Genomic DNA, 12,154 nt, shown 5'->3' with positions numbered 1-12,154 from the left:
ATCCTGAATTCCTTGAGGGCAGGGAGGGATGGAGGCTCACTCATGCTGCATCAGGGGACACCCTCCCTGACTGCGTTGGCAATACGGCTGATACAACACGAGAACTTGGCTGCAATTGCCTTTAGTTTGCTAAACTCAGTAGTTCCATAAGCATTCTGTAAGCACTCTGTGTGGCGCTGGGCTGGACAAACAGGGACCGGGGTGTCTGGCTGTGAGCTCCTTGAGGGTAAAGCTTTGTCAAGCCTGACATATGGCACATTTCAGGTACAGTGCCTGGTGAGTACAGAGAGCTAAGTTTTGTGGGACAAGTGGACAGTTTGATCATAGAATTCATGCCTGAAAAAATGAATAAATGACAACATCTTTGCACTCGAGGACTCCTTCCTTCAGGGATCGGGTGAGAGACATGTGAATTAGTAAGGTGCAGTGTGGAATGCCTGGGAGAGGGGGTGCAGCATGATGTGGGGGCAGTGGGAAGTCTCCTGGCAACATAGAAATACAATTCCCTTTCCTGGCCTCTGCTGTGAGCTTACCTCCTGCCCCCCTCCCCACAGGCCCAGCTCCTATGGTACCAGAGCTCTTGTACCCTCTGCCCTGCTCCCCTCTCTACCAAAGCAGGCTCTCCACACAGATGCAGGGTGTGCAATACCCATCCTGCAGCTCCTCCCAGGACTCCCCACTGAGCCACATACTGGTTCTACCTCTCAGATTGGAGGAGGCAGGTGGAAGAGCCACCCCACAGGGAGCCTCGTGGTCTGGCATGTGCACCAGGGACCATGGGTGACCTGCTGCAGGGCTGAGTCTATGTGAAAGCAAGGGAACTGAGCACGGAGCGGCACTTGCAATTCATGAGAGAACATTGCTCAGGCTGACTTACTTAACGCTCCCAGTGCCTCTGTGGGACAGCTGTAATCTACTGGTTCCCAGTCCAGGACACTTTTGGTCCCTAGAGTACATCTGATGACGCCTGGGACATTCTGGTCGTCACATCTCAGCAGGGGTCATGCAACAGGTGTCAGGGAAGTAGGGGCCAGATCCTATGGTACATCCTATAGCACAGCACCCCCACCCCATACCCTCTGCCACTAACACACACACACACACACACACATTCTGGCCAGAATGTCCATAGAGCCGATGTTGAGAACCCACTGGGAAGCTGGAAGCAGAGATCTAAAGTCGGGGTCACCTGCATAGACTCACACAGAGACATGTGGCTGCCCTGGCTTCACCCGTGCTCTTGCTGATACTGGCCTCTGAGCTCTTACCCACACACCCCGCTGCTTAAGCCACAGATCAGCTCCCCCCGCTCTGCCCAGCACAGTTGGTGGTTTTAGGAACATTTTCTCAATCTTCCTCTGTTTCCTGGCAGTTACCCCCAGAGTGAAAGGGAGATAAAGGAACAACAAAGTCAGAGGAAGTAGCAGGACCTCCTGCCTCCCCCCTCCCCCCCACCCAGTTACCCACGAGAAACAGGCAGAGCAGATACTCCAGGCCTAGCCACTGGGGGCTCCAAATTCTGAGCTTCTCTTTCTGCAGCGGCTTCTCCTGTTCATGGACTATGCTCTCTGATGAGACCCTGTCTGTCATCTGCCTCTGCCATCAGACTTGGAGCTTCCCTGAAACCCTCCGAAGTCTGTTCCTCCTGCTTCTCCTGTCCTGGATTGTCCCAGGTCAGCTCTCTTTCGTCCTGCGGGTCTCAGCCAAGGACACCTCCCCAGACAGGCCATCCCCCTGCCACTGACCACTTGTGGGAAGAACTCCCCTGCTCCAGCCCATCTATCACACTGACCACATCGTTTTTATACAGTAGCCACCATCCCTAAGATAGGTGGATTTGGGTCCCTATCCACAGTGCTCCCCCAGAGAAGACGAAGTCAGTGAAGGCAGGTTTGTCGGGTTCTGTGCATGGCTGAGTTCCAGTGCTTGGAAAAGGCCCAGTCAAATTTTACTGAATAAATGATTGGATGGAGCAATGAATTCAGAGTCCTCTTCACAGGAGATTCTCAGGGAATATCGTTTGAAAAGTTGCCACAAAGCTCATGCCTTCTGACAATCGATCCAAACCTCTTTTACTCCTCCATGTGAATTTGGGGGGAAGACTCCACTTTTGGGTGTATTTCTGCTCATCTGTTCTTCCCTATCTGAATCTTTCTCAACATTTCCTTTGCGCCTTCCTGGGGTGCCCTAGAGACACTGGGTATTTTCACAAATTGCCTAAGGAAGCACCTATCTAGTACGACGTTCCTTTCAAGTTCAGAAGTGGCCCTAATGTTTTCGATAGCTTTGACAACTACATGGAGAGGGGTTTCTAAATGACTGTCCCTGGGTGGCCGTGTCGATCCTGCTGGGTTGGGGCAGCACATCACCTGCCCTGAACACTGGCCCTGGCTCTGCGTTGGGACCAGCTGTGTGATTCTGGGACAGTCACAGGATGTCCTGTTCTGTTGCCTCTGGGGAATGGGGCTTCAGTTGGGGCTCTCAGAGGGTCATCCTAGCTCTAGCAGGTAATCCCCCAGCAGCCCTGCCACCAACAAACCCTTAGCCCTCATGTGACTGAGCTTTCCCACATCCTATGAAAAGGCACATATAAAATGAATGGGGACACACATACTATAAGTGGGGAGCTATATATTATTTTTTAAATTTATTTTATTATTTTTAAAGATTGTACCTATTTATTCATGAGAGACATGGAGAAAGGCAGAGACACAGGCAGAGGGAGAAGCAGGCTCCCTGCGGGGACCCCAATGAGGGACTTGATCCCTGGACTGGGATCACACCCTGAGCCAAAGGCAGATGCTCAACCACTGAGCCACTCAGGCATCCCTGTTACTATTTTTAAATGTTAAATCCATCAGAAAGTTGAAATAGTACAAGGCATATAGGTCCTTCACCTGGATTCAGCAAATGTTAGCATTGTGCCACATTTGCTTTCTGCCTCTCTCATTGTCTTTCTCTTTATTTATATCTATTTACACTGATTTTTTATATTTCTTTTTCTTTTAGCAAACCATTTGAAAGTTGCAGACATGATGACATTCGACCTCCAAATACATGAGCACGTATCTCCTTGAGAACCAGCGCATTTTCCCACATAACTGCAATGTTATTATCACACCCCCAAGGGTTAACATTGACCCAATATTATCTACAATGCAGTATCTATGTGAATATCCCCCACCTCCATCCCAAGAATGTTCTTTCTAGGTCTTTTCCTTCCATCCAGGAGCCAGCCAAGCATCACACGCCGTATCCAGTCACCATGTTTTCTTAGCCACTTGTAATCTAGAACCTGGGGGAAGCTGACTACATTTCATATCCTTTCTAGCTTCTTCTGGTTGTAACACAGCAGAGGGGTTGCATGCCTTGCCCCAGAAGGCTGGTGGGCAGCTTCTTTCTGTAGCAGGCTTTGATGCCTACTATTTTACACCTCCACCAATTAAACACTATCTGTGGCAGAGTCTGGGCAGAAGCTCTGCTCTGGGGCCCATTTGCAGGGACCTAAAAACAAAAACAAAAACAAAACAGTGATAACTGGGAAACTGAGAAAAGATAAGCTGCATGCCTGAGCCCCAGCCTCCTTGGACCCAGTGAGCTCTGGGGATGTGTGAGAGCAGCCTCTCAGCATCTTCTGCCTTTTAATTAGAGAAAAAGTTCCCAGCCTCTGAAAGTCTGAGCATGGCCCAGGCATTTAGAATCAGGCTGGACATATTCCCAAGCACTTTGTGAAAAAAAAAATTAATAATGCCACTGTCTTCCCTATCCTTACAGAGAGAAGCCTGCTCAGAGTGGTTACTAAAAACAGGAACCTACCCTTCTGCAAGTCCCGCGCACCTTCCTCATTTCTAGCAGAGGAAGTGTGTGGCTGGTTTAGCAACTGCTGTTCTTCTTGATAGCCTGGGCTTCTCTACACCCGCGGAGGCCTGGCCACCTGCTCACTCTGTGCGAGCAGCAGCAGCAGCTGATGGAGAGGCGGTGACAGCGCTCCTGGAAGTCCCTCCTCAACAACTCCCAGGGGAGACCATGCCCAGCTTTTGAAGGTATCATAGGGGACATGGCAGGGGCTGGGTGGGAAGGAACATCAGATTCCTAGACACACAACTGGCAGAGCATTAACTTTCTGGAGACAGAAAGGCACTCTGTGAGAACAGGCAGGGCAGCATCTCAAGTGAGGCTGACACCTAACCCAGTGTCCAGCACATGGCAGCTGTTCAGTGAATATCTGATGCCTGATGTAGAATTATATATGGCAAGATAGGTTGGAGATCTTGGGCCAGCGACACTCCTGCCAGAGGAGATTTTCTAGCTGAGCAATAGCTGGGCACATAGAAGGCTTCTTACTGAGGGCAACTAATACTTGCTCTCAGTCTTCCTAGCTGTATGACCTCGGGCAAGATGTTTAAACCTCTCCAAACCTTCATCTTCTCCCCTGTCGAGTGAGAATAAAGGTACCCAATTCAATAGATATTGGGCCAATTAAATGAGCTAACTTATGCAAAGCACCCATGCTAGTTTCAGACACATAGCAGGTGTTCAGTAAGTGCTATCCACTCGGAGTCATGACATCTAAAGGTGCATGGAGCCCAGGTAGGCTGACTGATCACAGTAGTGCATCCAGGAGTTTGGGTGTGTAGATCTTTGGGAAGATGCCAATGATAACCAATAGTAATAAGCATCAACAAGCAGAGTAGATGGTATGTGTATGGGGGCAGGGGTAGGATTAAAGGGAAAGCAAATAGGTGAGGTATATACATTCTGAAAACACAGAATGTTAGAAGAGATTTTGGAAGGTTAGAATTCCCTAAGGAATGTGGCACATTCCACATTCTTTTAGGTGCCAACATATCCAGAGAGCCTAATGATGGGAAAATGACCTGGGCTCTGGCCTCAGAGTGTCCTAAATTGAGGCCATGCATGTGGATGCAAAAAGATGGTGTCTGCCCTGCTGAGTGGCAGGGGAGGGGGGCTGCATGCAGAGTTATCTTCCTGCAGTTTCTCGGAACAATCCCACAAGATTATGATTATTACGTGCTTTGACAAATGAGAAAGTGACGCTCAGAGAGGCTGAGTAATTTGTATAAGTCACACAGCTGGTGAGAGGCTCTAAGGGCTCCAAGGGCTGAGGTGGGGGAGGGGAGAGTCTAAAGCGCATGAAGGACAAAAGTGTATACTAAAGCAATGCTCTTTAAGAGAAATATATCCCATAGTCTGCAAATTGTCATTTTGTGGTTTGCCATGAGACACTGCACCACAAACCTATAAGCTGGGCTATAAGTCTTTTTATAACTGGGAGGTAAGCCCTAATCAAAGTTTTGGCAAAATCCTTCAAAATGATTTTCCCCATTTAGAAGAAGGCCATTCAAGAGTGTTCAATATGTCCTGGAAAGCATAATAGTAATAATAATGTGAAAAAAAACCTATGAAATAGACCAAAATCTGTTTAGACGTCTGGGTTTTAAACAGGTCTCAGAGTCAGGGCAGCAAGATGGCCTTGTGGAAAGTTACTGATGTCATTGGCTGTACCTGCGTCAAAATTTTGGGTCAGCCTCCAAGGAGCTATGTGACTCTGAACATGCCACTCTGCCTCTCTGAGTCTCATTTTCTTCCTCATAAAAGGAAGAAGTTGTGTATTATCTGTAAGAAGTTGAAATTATCTGTATCATATCTGGAAGATGCTAAATACGAAGCAGCAGCTAGTGATAGCATTCCTAACCCAGACACGGAGAGGACCTCAGGTTGCTCGTAATAGATGGGTTATCAGGCAGTGTTACATACAATGAATCAAAGAGCACAGCTGCTGAGCAGGACTCTTCTCGATTTTTCTGAATGCTTATTTCTGCTTGTTTCCCCATGTGCTGTATAACTGAAAGAGACAGGGGTTGGTTTGAGTCGTAGCAAACTGAACTCATTTTCCTAAAACAGAACCAAAAACGTCCTCACTTTTGGGTTTTGGGAAGTGGCTATGTCTTTTCCAAGGGGAGCCTGTCTTTTTAAAGACTTACTAAGTGGCCATTGGGGTAAACCCTAATCCGCCTCGTGCATTCATAGATGGTGCTGGTCTTTTCAGTTTTCATTTGACATCCAGCAAGAATTTATTTCCCCTGGTTGTGACAGAGGCTGGAGCTTAAGATTCTCATTACGGCTTTCCAGCCTGTCAGGCTGGACCATTTGGTTCTTGTCAGCAAGCTGAGGGAGGGCCCTGTGAGTACATCTATCCATTCCTCTATCCTTTCCTTCCCTTAATAAATATGCATTGAGGCCATACCATGTGACTGACTTCCTCCCTCTCAGCTCCCCAGGCGTTCTGAAGGAAATAAGTACCCTGCGTCCAAACCACTTCCTCCCATCTGAGAACCACCAAGGGAGGGGGCTTATTTCATTATGGTAACTGAGCTACAGACTGAAACCATGGGGCCTCGCAGGTTCCATGGCTCACTTTTGTTGTCAAACAGCTTTGCAAACTCATACTTTTCTCCATGGTGCCCCCCAGGGCAGCAGGGACCATGGCTGGAGGGCTTGGGGTGTGGCAGGTGGGAAAGTTTAAGAGCATCAGAAGAAAATGGGTAGAGAATTCCCCTGGGCTGTACCAGGCACTTAGCAGACAATCCCTTCAGCCCCTCAACCAAAGTGAGCGCTTACTATGTGCCAGGCACCTGCTAGGTAATTTTTTTTTTCATTGAGGAATATAGTAGATGGGGACCACGTTCTCAGGAAGTTTACAGCTGGGGCAGGGGTGGGTAAGACACTTATAGAAACAAATGCGTTATGGTGTGTGCTGTGAGGGGAGCAGACAGGGCCAAGGACAGAGGGCGGGAGGGGGGGACCTGTTTGTTGGTGAAGTTTTTGCAATTTAATTCTCACATTTCCCTGGGCAGTAACCATGCTCCTTCCCAATTTACAGGCTCACCAGCCTCCCCACTCTTCCCCCAACCCCAGCCAAGGACTCCAAGTCACAGGGACAATCACTTATTGCTTAACACTCTCTGAATGCAAACTCCTAGTGTCCAGTGTCAGGACTCACTTCCTAATCTAGGCTCTATCAACACATATCTGGATCCGTCTATGGAATGCCTGTTATGTACATGACCCTCCAGCACACCAGAAGATAGCAGCCCACAATCTTCTCATAAAAAAGGGTGGATCCAGCTTTATACGACCCTGCATCCATTCTCTTATACCTGCCAGCACACAGTTAAGAGCCTCACTCTAGAGCCAGATGCCCGGATTCACATCCTGCCTCTACCTCTTACCAACTGGGTGACCTCCAACAGGTTGTAGAAATGCTCTGGCTTTGGACTCCCCAGTTGTACAAAAGGTATAATGACAGTGATGTGTAGATTCGTTGTGGGGGGTCAACAGGAGAGTACCTATAAAACACTTCCTCAACACACATTAAGCTCCTGTTTTACTCCTGTTGCTGTATACTCAGCCCCATGGGGAGCTGGCATGGATCTGTGATGAACACAGGGAGCGCTCTCTCTGGTCTACTTGCTATTTATAAGGGAGAAAACTGACATCCAAAGAAGCAAAGTAGTTTGCTAGTTTGCCCCAGTTCTCCGAGACGTTAGTGGGCCCACTGTGGGTTCTAAAGATACAATGTATGGGAAATAAAAATTAAGGAAAATTAGGGGGGTGGGGAGAATGGTTTCACTTTCCCTCTTCCCGGTGGTGGAGTCATCCATTCAAATGATTTTATGACTCAAAGTTGAAAGTTTACCCTCAGTTCCTCAGGGCTCAGAGCAAAGGGGAAGAGCTGGACAGCTGGCTCTTTGGCCGGCCACTATCCATGACCAGCAGTGGCTTCACAATGGCCAGAAGCAAGGGGACTTGAGGACATGGGCAGGGAACATGCAGATTCCCAGGCCCGCTTGCCTTCTCTGGTTTCCCTAGCAATCCTGGCTCTCAGAGAGTTTGTCCAAGAATTTAAAATGTATTGTACTGGGATGAGGGTAGTGGAAGGAACCAGGGTTGGTAGTAAAAAAAATCAGGGTTTGAAAGCTGGCCAGCCACTGAAAGAGCTGTATGACCCTGAGCAACCTCAGAGGTACTCAACCTCTCTGAAACTCCGTTTCCTTGTCTAAGATGGCAGGCTCTTTGGGACACTAGACAAGCCAGTGTAGTTCAAATATCTAATTTAGACTTCCACATAGTGGATGCTCATGGAGATTAGTAAAGACAATGGAGAAATCTTTAGGTATCTGTTCCAAATAAGGAGAATTGTCAGGAGTAAGTCTATTCCTGCCACTGGTGCCTGGAACCGGCGCCTACTGGTGTTGAAGGCCCTTGGAAGACATCACTTCCTGACTCCACATTTGGTGATGTCACATTGCAAGCTTGAAATCAGCCACGGTGGGAATATTTACACCACAGAAGTGAGCAAACGCTGCAAATCAGAGTCCTCTCCCCCTACCCCTCATCACTGTTTGTTAAACATTTACGGGCACATCACACCCCTAATCCACTCTCTCTCTCCCCGGCACATGGTTTGTCCACTTTGTCCCCATCCCGTTCTGTTTCCCCCATGGAACAGCTTCTGTGTTCCCATCCATGAGTAAAAGCAGATCTGACCACTGTCTTTACGGCACTTACAGCCATTCCTTGAACAACCACACAAGTAACTGTTAGAATTATAATCCACTGTGAGGGCAATGCAGGGTTCCTGGGGAGGTAAAAAAAAAGGGGGGGGGGAGAGAGAGAGAAAGGAAAAAAAGGGTAGCTCAGTGCTTCACCCCTGGCAACACATGCAAACATCCCGGAGTCTTTGTAGAAAGACCAATGCCCAAGCCTCACTAGGGGGACCGTCTGAGAACCCTGGTGTAGGAACCTCATTTTGGTGTTGGAATGAGTGATCCACAGTGAGGAGTGAGCACCCTGGAGCAGGTGGCTCAGCATATGCAAATAATACTATTAGCAAACTATCAATTTCCATCTCGCTCAATAAGGTTATGAGCCACACTCTTGATGCGTGTGTGTGAATAAAAAGCAACACTAAGTCTTGCTGTGAAATGTGATATAGGAAAGAAGTCCCTAACTTTACATCCTGGGGCCCAAATGTCCAGATGACCTTTAGCATCTGCACTCAAGTCTGCCTCAAACTCCTCCTTCTGATGAAACCTGCATTTCCCACGTATGCATATTTGGAAGGGAAAGAAGAAGCCTGTTTGTATTTTCCCATTCTGTGTAATTGTGTATGTGCGTAATCCCATTTCAAAATAATTGTCTTTAGCACGGTTTTTCTCACTGCCAGTGTTTATGATGTCAGCTTATGGGTTATATGTATTTATACCAGCTCTGGGTTCTGGTGGCCTCTGTGTATAAAAAGCTGATCCAGGGGCACCGGGGTGGCTCAGTCAGTTGAGCGTATGGCTCTTGGTTTTGGCTCAGGTCATGATCTCAGGGTCGTGAGATGGAGCCCTGCCTTGAGCCCACACTCTGCACGGAGTCTGCTTCTCTGCCTCTCCCTCTGTTCTTCCTCCCATTTGTGCGTGTGCTCTCTCTCTGTATCTTAAATAAAATCTTAAAAAAAAAAAAAAAGCTGATCTAGAAAAGAAACCAATGAGAGGGAGGTTCTCTTCTTTTTATTTAGTAAAGTATGAAAGCTCCTATCCATCTCTCCATGCTGGACCCCACACCACACGGCCACGGGGTCTGGACACAAAATCACTTGCTTGCTTGTGGCACACTTGCTATCAGCAGAGAGGTGAGCCACACACACCCCATGGTGTGCACATCCTACAATACCTCCTCTCTCTAATCCTTACTTGTGAAAACCCAGCAGATGTGGCTACGTTCATTTTTAAAATGGAAACCAACAAACAATAGAAAGAGGCTTAGTGGTGTAATAAGGGGTGAGATAGAAAATTGCTTCAGTACCAACTGGCCCCAAATCCAGCTTCTTCCCATGACATCCTAAAATGAGCATGAAATGTTTGATAGGATGCATCCATCCTTGTCTTAGGGTAAAGCTGAGTCTCCCTGTTAGCCTGAGAGTATTTGAGATTGTTTTCCAGGCACGCAAGTACAGAAGGGGCCAGAACACAGGCTCATGGGCACACGGGGCAGGCAAAGTGGTGGACTGAGAGCTGGACAAGGAGTCACGGCACTTGTCTAACTTCCTGAGTGATCTTGAGCAGGTTGTTGCCCTCTCTGAGCCTTTTCTTTGTATTAGGAGGGCACCAAACTGCTATTTTTTAATTGGTGCTTTAGGATATCCTAGGATTGAGTTGTCCCATCAGGAGGAGTAGAGAACCCCAAGTCCCTCAACCAGCAGCTTGCTTTTATCCATTTTACAAATTAAGTTTCTGGGGAAACTCTTAAAACAGGTTTCAACCAACAGGTTTGGGATATCCTGGATGAGAGGATACCAAAGTCTCCTTCAAATGGCAAAGTAAAGCCTCTGATTTTGAGTCAAGTGGGAGGAGGACATGGGACCATGAGGGCACTTCTCTGAGTTGGCTGCCTACCCCGGCCAGTGTCCCCAGAGCCTCCTTCACCACGCAGGAAAGGAGAACAAGGTGGGGTTGGCGGGGCAGGGGGGACGGGCTGTGGGTGCACCTGCCCCATGGGGAGAGCAGGGAACAATGTGGGTCACCAGGCAGGCGCACCTGTTGAGCGAGGTCAGGATGTGGTGGGGTGCCCGCGGAAATCCTGCGAGATCCTTGGCAGGGAAACCAACCAATGCCAGGCTCCCAGTCTAGCTCTGGTTCCTGGCACATGGCATCGGACCACAGGCAGGACCGAGCAAGTCTCACGTCAACTGGCCGGGTGCCAAGTGCCGGTGACAGTGGATGGATAATTGAGGCAAAAGGGCCATGAGCCACTCGTCTGTCCTGACCCTTTCCCTATAGTATTTGAGAACCCTGAAGCCCAAGAAGGTGAAGAGAGTTGTTCAACCTTGTTCAAGTACTTAGCCGGCCCTCCAATACCACCAAGGGATCCAGCTTTGGGAAGTGTTTAACTATTTGATTTTACCAAACAGAACTCTTTTTCTGATAAGACCTTTAATTCAGTCCTTGAAACAACTCTGCAGGGCCTGTATTCGTATCCTAAATTTATGTATTTAAAAAAAAATCAAGGCTCAGTAGAGTGCCTGGGTGGCTCAGATGGTTGAGCATCTGCTTTTGGCTCAGGTCATGATCCCAGGGTCCTGGGATTGAGTCCTGCTTCGGGGTCCCTGCTCAGCGGGCAGCCTGCTTCTCCCTCTGCTACTCCCCCTGCTTGTGCTCTCTCTCTCTCTGTCAAATAAATAAATAAAATCTTTTTAAAAAGTAAAAGATAAAAAAAAAAAAAAAAAAAAAAACAAAAAAAAAAAAAAAACAGAACTCAAGGCTCAGAGAAGTGCAGTAACTTGCCAAAGGACACAAAGCCAGGAGGTTGGGAGCTGGAATCTGAACTCAGGCTTGCCCTGCCTTAAAAACTCTTCCTTATTCTTTCCAAATTCTGCTTTGGATTGTAAAAGCAATTCATGCATGTGGGAAAACATCTGGAGATTTTACATCTGAAGGTGTAACTAAGAAACCAGTCCATTAACCTTATAAAAATCACTACCCAGAGAGAGCCCTCGAAAACATCTCGGAAATAACTTCCTTTAATATTTTTCTATACATATTTGCATACACATGCTAATTTTTTTATTACGAAATTGGGATAGTATAAGCACAGCTAGTTTTTCTTGCTTCTTTTCTCCTGCCCTCACAGCATTTATCATTTCTTTATATTAATGCTGTGAAAGGGTGGAAAACATGCCACATGACTCATCCCGGCTCTTCTGACCACATTGGACCACTAAGAGGGGCTGTGCCAGCTGAGGCCTGAGCACACCTTACCTCCTTCTCTCTCCCCTTCAGCTCCCCTGCAGCCAGGTCCCCAGACACAGGGCTTCTCCAAACATAGCCACCTGACCTCCCAGAGACCCTTCCAGACTTTCCTGTCTCTTGCATTTAAGACCCCCCCCCCCCAAATTGATGATCTCAGAAGTATACTTCGATGATTTGTTTAAAAAATCATTTTTCTGTGAACCAGAGGACAGAAAAGCAGGACAGCATCTCATGGAGGTTGAGAGCAATAGCTTTTGGAATCTGATGGAGCTGGTTTGAAGCCCAGGCCTTCCTCTTACTAGTCATATAACCTTGGACAAGTTACAAAATTTATC

The 12,154-nt window shown here is 47.7% G+C and overlaps 2 protein-coding genes across 3 annotated transcripts in view; one reads left to right on the top strand and one right to left on the bottom strand.

Annotated features, from left to right (window-relative positions):
- Positions 1 to 12,154, bottom strand: part of TG (thyroglobulin) — a 285,189-nt gene that overhangs the window by 55,609 nt on the left and 217,426 nt on the right.
- Positions 1 to 12,154, top strand: part of SLA (Src like adaptor) — an 85,987-nt gene that overhangs the window by 48,358 nt on the left and 25,475 nt on the right. For both annotated transcript variants that reach the window (XM_038555562.1, XM_038555563.1), the window contains exon 2: positions 3,775 to 4,043. The gene's annotated coding sequence lies outside the window, so the exon portion shown is untranslated. The remainder of the gene's footprint in view (positions 1 to 3,774; positions 4,044 to 12,154) is intronic.

This window comes from Canis lupus, chromosome 13, assembly GCF_011100685.1.
Source record: "Canis lupus familiaris isolate Mischka breed German Shepherd chromosome 13, alternate assembly UU_Cfam_GSD_1.0, whole genome shotgun sequence".
NCBI lineage: Eukaryota > Metazoa > Chordata > Mammalia > Carnivora > Canidae > Canis > Canis lupus.
The sequence above is the reverse complement of the archived record's forward strand: the minus strand, read 5'-3'. Positions and strand labels throughout refer to the sequence as shown.